At 39.0% G+C, this 17,102-nt stretch overlaps 1 protein-coding gene across 34 annotated transcripts in view; it reads right to left on the bottom strand.

The window, feature by feature from the left end:
- Positions 1 to 16,341, bottom strand: part of CLOCK (clock circadian regulator) — a 111,412-nt gene extending 95,071 nt beyond the window's left edge. For 10 of the 34 annotated variants that reach the window (XM_086405713.1, XM_086405729.1, XM_086405719.1 and 7 more), the window contains exons 1-2: positions 15,966 to 16,341; positions 14,631 to 14,705 (exon numbers count right to left, since the gene is read on the bottom strand). The gene's annotated coding sequence lies outside the window, so the exon portion shown is untranslated. Of the gene's footprint in view, positions 1 to 458; positions 510 to 14,630; positions 14,706 to 14,842; positions 15,450 to 15,662; positions 15,929 to 15,965 lie in introns of those variants that run through there. The other 24 variants (XM_086405710.1, XM_086405727.1, XM_086405739.1 and 21 more) reach the window with 12 other exon arrangements.
- Positions 16,342 to 17,102: the final 761 nt, after the last annotated feature.

Below are 17,102 nucleotides of genomic sequence, written 5' to 3'. Positions count from 1 at the left end.
AACTATGTAATTTCATATGAGGAAAAACCACAGCTAGAAAAAGACAAAGGTAAATAATAAATTAACCCCAGAAGACTCACAAAGTATTCAGGTACAGAAGAAAAGAATTAAACAATTAAAATATCCTTAAGACACTCCTAAAGAAACTGCATTCAATGAAACAAAAACAGAATGCTACAATGATACAGATTTTACAACACCCAGAATTGTTGTAAATACTTTACAAATATGAACTCCTTTGCCCACAAAGTAGTTATCCTCATTTCATAGTTCAGAAACAGAGCAGAGAAAGGTTAAATAATTTACCTAAGGTCATATGGTTATTAAGTAGTGGAGCTGGAATCTTAACAGACACAGTCTAGCAGTCTAGTTCTATTATATATGCTTTTAACAACTACACCATGTTGCCTCCTGAAATAATACAAACAGAAAATAAGCAAAGGTACTGGAATACTTACAATCTGCTTACAGACATTCACAGAAAAGCAGGAACATATAGCCAAAGAAATCTGTAAAAATAAGGAATAAAAAGGCAATGACAGAAAACATAAGAGATATGACATAAGGATCAAACCAGAAAGCCAATATTCTGCTGATGAGCATTCCAAAGTGAAAGAACATAGAAAACCAAGAAATATTACCAAAAAACAGTGAGAACATTTCCCATACCTGAACGGAAACACCGGCATTTCAATGGAAAAGGTCTATCAACTCCAGAGAATTCAGATAGAATAACAACTCATACCTAGACACAGGGCTTCACTGAGGGCACAATGGTAAAGAATCCACCTGCCAATGTAGCAGACACAGGCAATGTGGGTTCGATCCCTGGGTTGGGAAGATCCCCTGCAGGAAGAAATGGCAACCACTCTAATATTCTTGCTTGGAAAATTCCATGGATAGAGGAGCCTGGCAGGCTACAGCCCATGGGGTCGCAAAAAGAGTCAGACACAGTGACCTACTGGGCATATACCTAGATATGTAACTATAAAATTCCAGAACTACAAAGACAACAGTAAGATACTAAAGTTTCCAAAGAGAGAGAGGGAAAGGGTTATAAAAATATAACAAGACTCAGAGTAGCATCAGATTTCCTACCATCTTGATCTAAACAGAACAGAGAAAAGCTCCTAAGTTCAAAAGGAAATTCACTCTGAATCTAAATTTCTACACTCAAACTATCAAGCAATTATGAACCAGGTAAAAGCCATGTTTAGGCATTCAAGAATGTTTCATCTTAAGTATCCTGTATATTGATGTTAATTTGGAACATATTCCAGCAAAAAGAAGGAGAATGCCATGAAACAGGAAGATGCGATATCTAAGGAACAATAAACCTAACCCAGAAATGCAGTGGAAGAATATCTCAGAATGTTAGATACTCAGCAGGCTTCCTTCTTACGAAGACTGAAGGAAGAAGTAGGAAAACTCTAAAAGGGATGTCTCTAGGAAAACCAGGGATTCTTTTCAACAAATAAGATACTGTGATTCAAGCAGGAAACATTTCTACCAAAGAAAAAAAGGTAATTACAGACTGCAGGAGGTGAAGATGAACAAGATTAAACAAACAACTCAGAATATAAGGCAAACTAGTCGCATGATTGTGAAAAAATTTGCCCTAAGATAACCAAACTTACCTTGATATCCTATTTTTTTTGAGTTCCATTATAACTTTGTACTCATGAAAAACAAACAGCTCAATGAGTAACTGTAATTTATTGTGTTCAGCTTTTAGAATCAACCTACTGAAAAGCCTGAATGTTTTTGTTTTGTTTTGGCCATACCATGCAGCATGCAGGGTCTCAGTTCCCCCACCAGGGATCAAACCTGTGCCCTCTGCATTGCGAGCATGGAGTCTTACCCACTGCAATGTCTTAATCTCATTATACAACAGAAAAAAATGTTATGTGATCAACCTGGTCAAACACAAAAGAAAAGGTAGAAATGAAAGTGAAGGAGAAGAAAAGACAAGATAGAGAAATGGATAAAGGCCCTACTATCCTTATCTTACATAGTAGGAATTTAAAATATAATGTCTAAGAAACATTTTATTTACAACTGCACAGGTACCAAATGAAAACATTATACTGTTTCAAACTTTGGGATGAAGAGAGATGAGTGATTAAGGACAGCAAAAGTAAGCTAAATCCTCACCACTCTCAGCAAAATCAAGAGAATAATTTAAAGTGAATTAATCAAGAAATAAACCTTACCTGCCTCCTGAGAAACCTGTATGCAGGTCAAGAAGCAACAGTTAGAACTGGCCATGAAACGATGGACCAGTTCAAAATTGGGAAAGGAGTACATCAAGGCTATAAATTGTCACCCTGCTTATTTAACTTATATCCAGAGTACGTCATGAGAAATGCTGGACTGGATGAAGCACAAGCTGGAATCAAGATTGCCAGAAAAACATCAATAACCTCAGATATGCAGATGACACCACCCTTATGGCAGAAAGCGAAGAGGGACTAAAGGGCCTTTTGATGAAGGTGAGACTGAAAAAGCTGGCTTAAAATTCAACATTCAAAAAACTAACATAATGGCATCTGGTCCCGTAACTTCATGGCAAATAGATGGGGGAAAAATGGAAACAGACTTTATTTTCTTGGGCTCCAAAATCACTGCAGATGGTGACTGCAGCCATGAAATTAAAAGACACTTGCTCCTTGGAAGAAAGGCTATGACACACCTAGACAGCATATTGAAAAGCAGAGACATTACTTTGCTGACAAAGGTCTGTATAGTCAAAGCTATGGTTTTTCCAGTGGTCATGTATGGTTGTGAGAGTTGGACCATAAAGAAGGCTAAGCACTGAAGAACTGATGCTTTTGAACTGTGGTGCTTGAGAAGACTCTTGAGAATAATCTTGGAGAGCAAGGAGACCAAACCAGTCAATCCTAAAGGAAATCAATCCTAAATATTCATTGGAAGGACTGATGCTAAAGCTGAAGCTTCAGTACCACCTAATGTGAAGTGCTGACTCATTAGAAAAGACCGTGATGCTGGGAAAGATTGAAGGCAGGAGGAGAAGGGGACGACAGAGGATGAGATGGTTTGATGGCATCACTGACTCAATGGACATGAGATTGAGCAAGCTCCAGGAGACGGTGAAGAACAGGGAAGCCTGACATGCTGCAGTCCATGGAGTGGCAAAGAGTTGGACACAACTGAGAGACTGAACAATGACAATAAATCAAGAAATAAAAGCAGATCTCAATAAAGAAAAGCCTAGGACCAGGTGGCTTCACAGGAAAAAATTCTCCATAACATTTAAAAAATATACCAATCCTCCTCAAACATTTCCAAATAATTAAACAGGAAGGAACATTTTCACCTCATTTCATGATGCCAGTACTACTCTGATACCAAAAGCAGAAAAAGACACAACACAAAAAAAATACAGACCAATATTCCTGATGAATACTGATGCAAAAATCCTCAGACAAAATACTAACAAATCAAATTCAATACCACATTAAATGGATTATACACCATGATCAAGTGGTTATTTATACCCAGAATGCAAGGATGATTTAAACCATGAAAATCAACCACTGTCATATACCACATCAACCGAATGAAGATGGTGGGGAAGATGACTTCAAGTAATGAAGGCATTTGACAACATCAAACATTCTTTCACAATAAAAACACTAAACAAACTAGAAACAGAAGCAAACCACCTCAACATAACAACAGCCATATATGAAATAGTCATAGCTAACATCATTCAATAATAAAAAATGAAAGCTTCTGGACTGAAAGAAAACTGAAAAATTATGGACAAAGCAAGGATACCTATTTGCATTACTTGTATCCAACATAGAGCTGGAAATCCTAGCTAAGGCAATTAGGCAAGAAGAGAAACAAAAGTCATTCAAATATGGAAGGATGAAGCAAAAAACTACCTCTGTTCACAGATCGTATGATCATATATGCAGAAAACCCTAAAGATTTCACACGTAAAAAGCCGATTAAAACAAATAAATGATTTTAGCAAAGTTGCCCAATACAAACTCAAACATTCAAAAATCAGTTCTGTTGCTAAACATTACTAATGAACAATTCAAAACAGAAATTTAAGTAGACAACTACATTTACAATAGCACCCCCCAAAAAAAATGTAGAAATAAAGTTAACCAGAGAGGTGAAAGTGTGTACAATGAAAACTATAAAATATAGCTAAAAGAAATCAAAAGAAAATCTATGTTTGTGGATTGGAAGACATGGAGAAAATTCTTAAAGAGATGGGAATACCAGTCCACCTGACCTGCCTCCTAAGAAATCTGTATTCAGGTCAAGAAGCAACAGTTAGAACTGGATATGGAACAACAGACTGCTTCCAAATTGGGGAAGGCATATGTCAAGGCTGTATACTGTCACTCTGCTTATTTAACTTATATGCAGAGTACATCATGAGAAACGCTGGGCTGGAGGAAGCACAAGCTGGAATCAAGATCGCCGGGAGAAATATCAATAACCTCAGATATGCAGATGACATCACCCTTATGGCAGAAAGTGAAGAAGAACTAAAGAGCCTCTTGATGAAAGTGAAAGAGGAGAGTGAAAAAGCTGGCTTGAAACTCAACATTCAGAAAACTAAGATCATGGCATCTGGTCCCATCACTTCATGGTAAATAGATGGGGAAACAATGGAAACAGTGACAGATTTTATTTTGGGGGGCTCCAAAATCACTGCAGATGGTGACTGCAGCCGTGAAATTAAAAGACACTTGCTCCTTGGAAGAAAAGTTATGACAAACCTAGACAGCATATTAAAAAGCAGAGACATTACTTTGCCAACAAAGGTCCATCTGGTCAAAGCTGTGGTTTTTCCAGTGGTCACGTATGGATGTGAGAGTTGGACTATAAATAAAGCTGAGCGCCGAAGAATTGATGCTTTTGAACTGTGGTGTTGGAGGAGACTCTTGAGAGTCCCTTGGACTGCAAGGAGATCCAACCAGTCCATCCTAAAGGAAATGAGTCCTGAATATTCATTGGAAGGACTGATGCTAAAGCTGAAACTCCAATACTTTGGCCACCCGATGCTAAGAACTGGCTCACTAGAAAAGACTCTGATGCTGGGAAAGATTGAAGGTGGGAGGAGAAGGGGACAGCAGAGGATGAGATGGTTGGATGGCATCTCTGATTCAATGGACATGAGTTTGAGCAAACTCCAGGAGATAGTGAAGGACACGGAAGCCTGGAATGCTGCAGCTCATGGGGTCACAAAGAGTCAGATACAACTTAGCGACTGAACAACAACAAGGGAGAGAGAACTTTTCAGGTTGATAGGAACTTTCTGTATCTTGATTGTGGTAGTGGTCACAAAAACGTATACATCTATGAAAATTCAACATGTATACTTACATTGAGTGAATTTTAACATATAAAAATTATATCCCAATAAATCTGCTTTTTTTTTCTTAAATTTGGCTTTTTTTTACTAGGTCTGAAACTAAAACCCCACTACCTAAAGCCTACAAGAAGAATGTTTAATACAAAATTGCTCATGAAAATTTAGTTCTTCTGTGAAGCTTTAAAAACCAACAGGGAAGGAGTTTCCTGGTGGCTTAGTGTTGGGATTTGGCACTACTGCTGCCATGGCCTCAGTCTGACCCCTGGTCGTGGAACTGAGACCCCACAAGCCACAGCCAAAATATTAAAACAGCAACAAGGAGTTGTCTATATCCGAGTAGGATGCAACAGTTTGCAGCAGGCCAATATCCTTCTTGAGAACAACTAGAAAAGCTAAATAAATTATAAAAATCATATTTTTAAAGGCAGTACAGAGATGTCCTTAAAGCATGGGAGACAATAAGGTCTACAACTCCAAAGAAGGGGATATTTTTTCAAGGTGTTTAGATGATCTGCAGTTGTCTTTTCCCAGGGGGTATTTCCAGATTATAGGATGGGGTGAAGGCTGAAAAACTTGAGATTTGGCCTGTATGAAATGCTGCTGCTAAGGCACCAAGAAGTCAGGAAAGCTTTTGGTGTTCACACAAGGCTGAAGTAACAAAAATGGGAAACTTGCAGGGACCTCAAACTCAAGGATATTTGTTTAATTTTAAACAATGCAGGGTTAAAAAGCTAAATAATAACTGAAAAACTTGAGAAGCAAAGTGAAATTTCCCATGTTTGGCACTACCAAGGGGATAAAGACTACCAGGCTTTGAAATGAAAGTCTTAGAAAACCACACCCTATAAATAACATAAAGAAGAGTATCACCAAACTACTCAAATAGCAACCCAGCCTTCACATAAATTAAAGTGACTGGCTCCCTATTCTATCTGCCTGAAAGAAAAAGTAAACACCCTCTGGCAGAACATACTTGGTAATGCTTGCTTTATTTTGTTTTTTAATTCACAATGTCTGGCATTCAATAAAAAATTACAGGACATAAACAAAAATAATCAACCAACTTGACCTAATTGATATTTATAGAACACTCCACCCAACAACAGAATACAAATTATTTTCAAGCACACATGGAGCATTTACTAAGATCATATCCTGGGCCATAAAACAAATCTCAACAAATTTAAAAAGATCCAAGTTATAAACGTATATTCTTTCATCACAATAAACTTAAAAATAACAGATCTCTGGAAAACCCTCAAATTTTTGGAGACTAAATAATATAAATAATCTACCGGCCAAAGAAGACATCAAAAAGTAAATTAAAAAATATTCTGAACTGAATGAAAATAAAATATATATAAATATATTAAAACTGGTAAGCAATATTTAAGGGAAATTTATACCACACATATATTAGGGGGAAAAGATCACAAATTAATGACCTCAGCTTCTATCTTAAGAAACTAGAAAAAGAAAACAAACTAAGCTCAAAGTAAGTTAAAGAAAGGAATTAAGATCAGAGAAGGAATAAGGAAACAAAAAACAGGAGAACTAGAGGAAATCAGTTAAACCAAACGCTGGTTCTTCAAGGTCTTAATAAAAGTTAATGAATCTCAAGCCAGACTGATCAGGGAAAAAAGACAGAAGACACAAATTATCAACATCAGAAATGATATCAAATCTCTGTAGATTATACTGATATTACACTCACAATATATTCTACAGCTATTTAAAGGACAATCCACTCCAGTACTCTTGCCTGGAAAATCCCATGGACGGAGGAGCATGGCAGGCTACAGTCCATGGGGTCGCCAAAGTCAGACACGACTGAGCAACTTCACTTACTTCACTTATTTAAGATATAAACAACTTTACTAATTCAACAACTTAGACGAAATGGGCAAGTTCTTTGAAACACCTGTCAACGTACAGAGAGAAAGAATCCCACAACCACCTGAAAAACAATCAAAAGGAAAACAATGTATGTAGATGAATGAAAGATGCAGATACTGAAATTATTTAATAGACAAGTATGTACACAATTAAAATCAGTATGTTCAAGAGAACTGGAGTTTATTAAAAATCTATAAAACAGGATCAATGAATGTTTTAAAACTCAAAGTTATAATGTAAAATTAACACAACATTTTCACTTGGAGAAAAATAAGGTAGTTTTTGGTGTACTATAAGATAGTTCATTATAAGATATCCAATTGAAGTATGGAGAGAAAAAAAATTTTTAAGAGACATTTGAAACATGAAGATAGAGTGTAATAAATGTTTAAATTAGAATCCATAAAGGATGAGACAGGCAGAAGCAATAATTGAAGATGTAATGACAGAGAACTTTCCAAAACTAAAGGGCACCAAGCTACATATTCAAAAAAGCTCTAGGAATATTAAGCAAAATACAAAGAAAACCACACCTCAACACGTCACAATCAAATTGCTAAAAAAATAAGAGAAGAAAAAGTATTCTGAGAAGTCCTTTGAGAAAAATAGAAGACATTATTATTAGCAAGACATACACTGATACATTACCTTCAATAAGACTTAAACAGAAAGAAGACAATAAAATAACTATCAATGTAGCGTTCTATACCCTGTGAAAATATTATTTTAAAAAGGTGAAATTAAGATGTTTTCAACAAACAAAAAAGGAAAAACTCACTGTCAGCAGGTAGACCAGTATTAAAACACATACTACTAAAAGAAGCTATTCAGACAGAAGGAAAAAGAACCCAGACAGAAACACAGAAAATGTAAGAAAGGAGAACCCTGGAAAGGGTAAATATGAACAAAAATTGTCCAAAAGCATACTGTTCTCTGGCGTTTAAAAGTATAAATAAATGCAGAATGGTAATAATGCAAAAAGGTTGGCATATGAGTTAATGCGTAAGAAACAGTCATTATTGGAGAACGGTAAAAGTAATAATTTGAACTATCTGTATTATAAATAATTTGCATTGTAAGTCAAGTATGCTTATTGTATGCAACCTCAAGAATAACCCTTAATGGTATAATGAAAGTATAACTAACGAATTAATAGGGAAAATGGGGAAAAATTAGACTAACACACAAAAAAGAGCAAAACAGGAGTGATAAAAAGGAATGCAAAACAGATGATTCAAAGAGAAGTCAAACTCAGCTATTATTAGCAAAGATGTAACTATAATAGACCCCTGATTAACACAGGTTTAAACTCCCTAGGTCCACCTGTGCCCAGATTTTTTCCGAACAGTCAATAAATACTTGAGTACCACATGAACTGTGATTGCTTGAATCAAAGAATGGGGAACACTGGATACTGAGGAACCACAAAAAGGGCCAACTATAAGTTATACGTGGATTTTTTACTTTTCCAATCAAGCAGAGAGTTAGCGCCCCTAACTGCCACGTTGCTCAAAGGTCAACTGAAAACAAAGTAAAAAACTAAAACTAAATTAAAAAAAAAAAAGGCCTTCCCTGGTGGCTCAGTGGTAAAAGAATCTGCCTGCAACACAGGAGACTTTGGGTTTGATCCCTGGATCAGGAAGATCTCTTGGAGAAAGAAATGGCAATCCATTCTAGTACTCTTGCCTGGGAAATCCCATGGACAGAGGAGCCTGGCAGCTACAGTCCATGGGGGTGCGAGAGAAAACACAATTCAGTGACTACACAACAACAAAGATAAAAAATAATGAAATATAAATTTACAACTAAAGATATTCAGAAAACATGATGAGAGGAAAAAAGTAGTTTATAAAACGGCATTTTATTCCACTTGCCATAAAATTTTAACACATACATGTATACACACAAACACACCCCAACTACCCTAGAAAATGCTGAAAAAAAAATATTAACAGAGAGCTTCATCCCTGGGATTTTGGGTAATTTTTTTTAATCACAGATTTTCTTTGTAGTTTTTAATACTTCAACTCTTTTCCAAGAAACAAGATTCATTTTTATAAAAACCACAAAACTATTTTCAAAGCAAAAAAAAACAACCAAAAATCTTAATGATCATCTCTGACAAGTAAAAGACTCAAAAAAAATATATAATAATGTGATCAAGTCTAAAAAGAGGCTAAACAATATAAATTTGTCTCACACAAACTCTACGTGAAACAGGCACCTTTACAATGAAAAATACAGTATATCATCAACCACTTCTGATGGAGACAAAAATTATCAAGAAAACAGCTTTTTCCATTAATTAATGTTACTCATTTCTCTTCCTGCATCTAATAAAAATCTATGAAATTTCTATAGAACTATATAAGTTATAAAATAAAATCGGAGTTCTAACATTTTGCATTTTAATTTGTGGGTTTTTTCCAAAGTAACCTCTAATATTATTTCAACTAAAATTTAGGTTTCAACATAGGAAAAACAAATCACCAGTCTTTCAAAACTCTACTTGGCAAAGGGATTTCAGAGAAATATGCAATACCAAGCATCTTGGCAACATTTTCTAATAACATTTCATTGTTCTAAGTTACATAAAAAGGTCAAGTACTCTCAAATTCTGGAGAAGGAAATGGCAACCCACTCCCATATTCTTGCCTGGAGAATCCCATGAACAGAGGAGTCTGGCAGGCTACAGTCCATGGGGTCGCAAGGAAACGGATACGACTGAAGTGACTTAACACACACACTCTCAAATTCTCTACCTAGAAACAAAATTCTAAGCAACTTACGGAAATTAGGATTCTCCTCCCAAAAAACAAGAGCCATGTTTGGTACACACTATGAAAGTAGCAAAACAACAGAAATAATAACAGCTAACATTTTTTATTGAACAATTAACTATATGATACTCATTGTTCTAAATAATTTGTATGTACTGTTTAATCCTCACATAATATTATGAACTAGCATTATTGTCATTTCATAGATGAGAAATTGAGGTAACATTTGTCCAATCACTAGTAATAAAGCCAGGATGTGAATGCCAAGCAGGCTAACTGTAGAGCCCTGCACTCTTAATCACTACACCAAGCTACAGACGTAAGTAATTAAGATCTTGTTAAAATAGTTTGCTGTTATTAAATTTCAGGCAATAAATAATAATAATCTTTATTCAACATAAAACCAGATATTTTAATGATCTGATCATGTCACTGAAAATAAATGAACAGAAGAAATAAACACCTAAAATCTTCCTATTTTTGTGACAAAAAAGAAAAAAGTAAAAAACAGTTGCTATCAAAATAGTCACAGAAACCTGAGAAAACATGTAACTTCCAAAAAATGACAACAGAAGACACATTGAAACTACTGTACTGAGCTTTAGTATTATATCTATTTTCTATTGAAAACAGGTTAAGCAGTTTTTCTCCCTGACTTAATCTAGAGGATACAGATACCTAAGAGTTGTATAAAATGTCACAGAAATCCTACAGAAAGGTAATGTAAGTTCTTTGGGTGAAAGTATTCTTTCTTAGTATTAGGATTTTCCTTTTAAGGAAGTTTTGAAGCAATCAAACAAACTCTCTGTAAAAAATATTATAGCTTAAATTTTAATGGAGTGTGTTCAAACTGCTTCATAGATACCTACTCTGTTTTTCAGAAATATTTCTGAAAAATAAAATGTAAATCACATTCTAAACAGTATCTTATAAAGGTTAAAAATAATACATAAAAATTTATTTTTTAAAAGTGATTTTTCTGTAAACTTCTAACACTTAAAATAGTAAGTAGAATTACATCTTTGTGAAATACACACTTAAAACAAGTAATAACTCAAAGATGAGATTATACTTACAAGGATGAGCTTAGGTAATCTAATATTCATATAATCAAAAGCATAGAGAAAAACAGGAATCTCTTACCCACCTAATTCACAGAAGTTACACCCAACAGAGCTATAAAAATGACTAACAGATGGTTGTAAAGTAATCTATAAATATAAATGCCATTTTAACAATTTCAATTAGTAAGATTAAATTGTTCTGACACTAAAAAGTTTTCTATAATTCATTCAATGCCACCTAAAATTTTAGACTCAGAAAAGGATAAAATATAAAGTACAATACTGGGACAATGCCTGCAAGAAACTACGAAAGTTTTTTTTTTTTAACTTCATGCATCTGCAAAGAACTGGAAAGAAATACAAACAATAGAAGGTAATTTTGCTGTAATGAGGAACTTTGACAGATTTTTCACCATAATGCTGTTTGCCTTCACAGTTTAAAATATTTCAGAAAATAAGTATTTTATTTGACACAGCACAAGAAGTAAAAATATGGGGGAGCGAGTACATTAAATATGTGCTTTGAGGAAAAAAATGATAGGAAAAAACAATTTACTTTTAATACTAACATTGCCTGAAACATTAGATGGCAGACAACAGTTAACCAGCAGACTTAAATCTCCTATTCTCCAAATCCTGAAATCTAAGAGAAGCTATAATTATCAAGTAAAACATCAAATGGTTCTGGTGGGAGAGAGTAAAAAAACAAAAATAAGCCAGCAGTTAGTGCCTGCTATGAGGACACAACTTAACTCCTTACTTTCTTACCCCATAAGAGCTAAGACAAGCTAAATTTGCTTTATCCTTTCCTATTTTAAATGCCATGAAAAATCTCTACTCTTCATTCAAACTCCATGCCCACAAAAATAAAAAGCTGGAAACAGTCTTACAAACCTTAGGTATGTTTTTCTTCCAGAATCTATCATTTCCTAACTTGGGTTACAATCATTACACACATGCTCTTTTAAGGGTGTGTGTGTATTCAGTCCGGAGAAGGCAATGGCACCCCACTCCAGTACTCTTGCTTGGAAAATCCCACGGATGGAGGAGCCTGGTGGGCTGCAGTCCATGGGGTCGCTAAGAGTCAGACACGACTGAGCAACTTCACTTTCACCTTTCACTTTCATGCATTGGAGAAGGAAATGACAACCCACTCCGGTGTTCTTGCCTGGAGAATCCCAGGGACGGGGGAGCCTGGTGGGCTGCCGTCTATGGGGTCGCACAGAGTTGGACACGACTGAAGTGACTTAGCAGCAGCAGCAGCAGTGTACTCAGTCATGTCCAACTCTTCAGGGAAGGGTCAACTGTACTGCATCCTCTATGTATCTCACAGGTTAGTAGAGAGTCTTGACTAATAGCCAACTCTATCACCTAAAAAGAATGAAGTCTTAGTAATTATTCTCAGCTCAGTTTAAAAACAAAATGAAACAAAACAACAACCAAAAAACACCTCTGGAACTATTAGAAAGGTAATGTTCTGAGAAGTATGTATACAACTTGTCTGCTGTCATTAAACCAAAAACCAGACCAAAAAGCTAGTCTTCTCTTGTTTCCCCAGCTGGATTCCTTCCAAGTAAATCAATGTCTCTCATTTAAAGACAAAGTATGCTTAGGTTCAAGTCAGAGGACCACGAGAGGCTCAGTTGCTTAACTTTCTGACATGTCCAATCCAGGTCATTTCCCTGTCCTGTAGAGTAGTAACAGAGCTCACAGTAGAGACAAACTAACAAAGCAGACAATCAAGATAACTTAATTTTTGAGATTAAAAGTAAATGTAAATACACAGAAAAAGAACTCAAAGGTTATATAACAATGTAACAGTAGTTATCTCTGGGGAGAGATGAGATGGAAGTGAAGTATATAAAAAGCGCTTTCACCTATTATAAATACATTGCAATGTTTAAATTTTTCCTGAACACTGACTTAATGTTTTTCAAAAAGAATGAACAGATCTATATGGAATTCAAATGAAAATTAAATGCCATTTGCAGAAATTTGACTACCAGAGACCTACAGATCAAAGAGAAATAAAATTATCCTATCCTCCAAAATAAAAAGGAATGCTATACAACAAAAATGCCCATAGCAACTGTCTCCCACTACTCAACATTCACTACTCTGATTATATGATATTAGCCACCAGAGGAATTTTGAGTACCCTCCCCCCTGAAATTACATACTGTTTTCAGCAATCCATTAAGTCATAAAAAAATTTCAGCGTTTGCACCAACAGAACATTGACTCTCAATTTTAATTCTCTGTAAGTACTGTATCTACATACAGGATCTCTCTCTAAACACACACACATATAAATTTACATGCAGTTCACGTCTGACTGCCTTGAGCAAGTATTTCCCCATCTGAAAAGCAAACTATCTAGACAATCAATTCCATTGTCATTTTAATGGAGAGTTCATATTCTCCAACTATTTGTCATCACAACTTTGGGGTTAAAAAGACTAAAAGTAAAATTGTATACAACTAGGATTTCTGGGGGAAAAAAAGCAGCAGGAAAAACTATGCTCTGAACACAGCATAAGCCAAAATGTCAAATGTAAATAATGTCATATATTTTAGCAAAATATGACTAAACATTTTTAAAAGTTAAATTTGTAACATTTTGGAGCCTAGACAGCCATACTTAAAACTTTCTGTCAAGTTTAGGTCATGTCCCCTTAAAAAAAAAAACAAAAAACACTAAGAGAAACCATATTAAAAATGGCCAAAATTACTACAAATTAGGAAAGAAAGAAATTATTTTGAGCAAATTATTTTGGAGAGAAGGATTTTTGTTTAATCTAGTTTACGAATTAATATAGTCACAAATACTTTAAAATATAAAGGCATACAGTGTACGTGTCATTTCCCACCATCCCCTCATCAGGTTACTCCTCCCTCTGCTGCTGCTGCTGCTGCTACTGCTGCTGCTGCTAAGTCACTTCAGTCTTGTCCGACTCTGTGCGACCCCATAGACGGCAGCCCACCAGGCTCCCCGGTCCCTGGGATTCTCCAGGCAAGAATACTGGAGTGGGTTGCCATTTCCTTCTCCAACTCCTCCCTCTACCCAACCATTATCAATTCTCCACTATCCTGCCCCGCCAGTTTCTTTATACTTATAAAAACAAACACAAATTTATATTCCTATTCCATGGGTGCCTCGTTATCACACAAAGTAGCACATTATTCACGCTGTCCTATATCTTGTTTTTTTCACTTTATAACATACTTTGGAGATCTTTCCATGTCATTACACACAAAGCTTCCTCATTCTTTTTCACAGCTGATTATGACTACCACAACTTTCATCTATCTTCTTCAGGCTAAACTTTAATGACATTCTATACAGTTAACTACTTAACATCTGAGTTAAGTTTCTCCCCCCAGATCTAAAAGCAGACAAAACAACTCATTATTTAAATTACATCCTTTGTAGAACGTTTATTTTCCAACCAGGTAGAGGAAAAAGTCGCCCAATTTTATCACTTAAAATGAAGGTACAAATTAGAATGCACACTTAAGTGAAATTACCTTTTTTTGATTGGGGCATCAGCGTAACGGCCAAATCAACAACGACTAAAAGTTCCTTCTAGTGCTTTTCTTTCACTGTAAAAGAAAACACTGTTGTTGCTTTTCTAAGGTTAGAAAGCCTTCAAGTCGTATAGCGTGGCATTCTAATAGCAAGCAACCGCCACCTGATTCGATCTTTCATTCCCCAAGTCAGAGGCCGAGGTTTTTTTTACCTGTCAGGATTCTGCTATTAGCAACAGGACGACTTGTACACCAGCGAAAACGCACTCAAGAATGTAAGCTCTGCGGCGCTAGGCGTCGGAAATTACACTCCCGGGGCCAGCACACCAGGACTAGCTAGAGTCCAGCTTCGCAGGCGAAAGGTTTCCATAAGAATCAGCCGCCGTGGTGACCCGGAGCGGGCGGGCGCGAGTGGACTCAAGGAAGGAAGACAGGCGCCGCCCCGGGAGCGTTCGAACCCGCGCAGCGGCTCCAGTCGGACGCGAGGAGTAGCGCGTTCCCCGGGGACCCAGCCCCGGAACCGCGACCACTAACGGAACCAGCCCACGGGCGGCGGCGGCCGCCGCTCGGACTGCGGGCTGCGGCGCGCGGGCCGGGTGCCGGGAGGGCGGGGGTTCCCCGGAGGAGCTGGCCGTCCCGGCGCCCCATTGGGCGCCGCTCCAAACGTGCCCGAGTTGTGACAGGAATAAAGTGGGTCACAAGGCCTAGCGGGTCCCCAGCGAAAGCCCTCTCCGCACCGGCTATTCGGCTCTCCCCGCCGCTCTGCCGCTTGAATCGGCCTCAACCCAAGGGCGCGCTCCGGCCACCCGGCCCCGCCGCGCACCCCAATCCCGCCCCTGCCCCGCAGGTAACCCCAGCTGTCCCGAAAGGCCCTTCAGACGGGGCGGGCCTCCACCCCAACTCCCGAGAAAAGACACACTCGAGCGATAAGCAAAACTTGGGCTTCAGCGCCAGCCCGCCCCTCCCCTGGCCGCCGCCCCCCGGCCCCACACACACCGCCCTCCTGCTCCCCCCACTTCCCGGCGCCCTCACCGTGTGGCTTTGCGGCGGCTCCGGCTTCTTCCCTCCCCCACCCTGGAGTCCAGCTGCGGCGACTCGGAACCACTAGCCTTGCAGCGTCCTGAAGGCGCTGCGGCTCCCAGCTTTAGCAGCACCCTGAGGCTGAGTGGCGCCCCCAACCCACCCCCCCAAAATTTCACCGCTACAGCCGCCCTCAACTCCTCCCCCTCCCTTCCCTTCCCCTCCTCCACCGGCACCGGGACCACGCATGCGCCGCTCAGGCCAGCCTGCCGGCGGACGTCAGGCCCCAGGCCCACCCGGCGGGGCGCCACTCACCGGGAGCGCGCACGCGTCGGCGGCCAGATTTCCTTCGCGCTCTCGGTCTCGGGGGTTTCCTTTTTTAAGCCGGTAGCCGCAAGACTAGTCTGTGATTGCGCTCCCTCCCGGCGCATGCGTAGTCAGTGACCCCCTGCGGGCTCCGACTGCCGGCGCTTTTCGTTCGTCCCTCCCCTCACTATCCCTTTCCCCGGTGCGTCTCGGTGCGCATGCGATGTGCTCCGTTAGGCAGCTCGGAGCTGCGATGGGGATCCCGGGCGCTGGAGGAGACTCCTGCTCCCTAGGGCTGCGCGTCTGCGCGGTCCGCGGCTGCCGCTGGGCGTGCAGGAAAGCCGAGATCTCCCCGGCGCCCCTTTCCTCGCACGGGTTACTGGAAAGCGGGGGGGGGGGGGGGGGGGGGGGGGGCGGGGCCTGGTTAGCTGCGGAGGTTGCGGCGGGTCCCGGGAGTTCAGATCAGGGTGGCTTTGGCTTTTACCCTGGATGCGGGAAGCGAAGACAGAGGAGAGTTTCTTGTATGAGGGATCCCGAAGCCAAAAGGGACCTTGTCTTTCTCGAAAAGCAAATCACTTTGCCAATGCCAGGGGGAAAAAATCGGGCAGGCGAAAAGACTTTTCCCCCTCAGCCGGTGGCATCACTTGCGTTTCGTCTCTTGGGACGGGAAGAGGGCATTTGTGAAGGTGACTGGCACTCCAGACTCCTCTTTCTTCTCCTGGAAGTGCACTGCTTTAGTCGCTTCTTTTTGGAGAGTGGGCCTGGGGAGACCGGACATGAGTCCTTGGCTGGAGGGCCGAGGCCAAAGAAGATAACGGACGTGCTCCTTTGGAGATTTTTATCTAGCCTTAAGGAAGATGGGAGATAAACCAGGATCCTAGCTTGTACCTTCCTTCCCTTGTAGAAAAACGTGTGACTATTTTCCCCCTTATCTTAGGGGGAAATTACTTTACTTGATGGTTAAGACAGTTGGTCCACAAGGGAAAGCAGCTTTCAGTAGCTAAAAATTATTGGGAAAAAGTCTACAGTCCTAATTCCTAGTAGTTTTCATATTTTAATGATTGTTCTTTGAATTTGAAATAGAAGCCATTTTTTTCTTCTTTCAAAAAAACTGTTGTGACTATAAAATCCTCCCTCAAAGGTAAC

The sequence above is a fragment of the Bos grunniens genome, chromosome 6, assembly GCF_055505025.1.
Source record: "Bos grunniens cultivar Pamir isolate PY7600 chromosome 6, Bosgru_T2T1.0, whole genome shotgun sequence".
Lineage (NCBI taxonomy): Eukaryota > Metazoa > Chordata > Mammalia > Artiodactyla > Bovidae > Bos > Bos grunniens.
The sequence above is the reverse complement of the archived record's forward strand: the minus strand, read 5'-3'. Positions and strand labels throughout refer to the sequence as shown.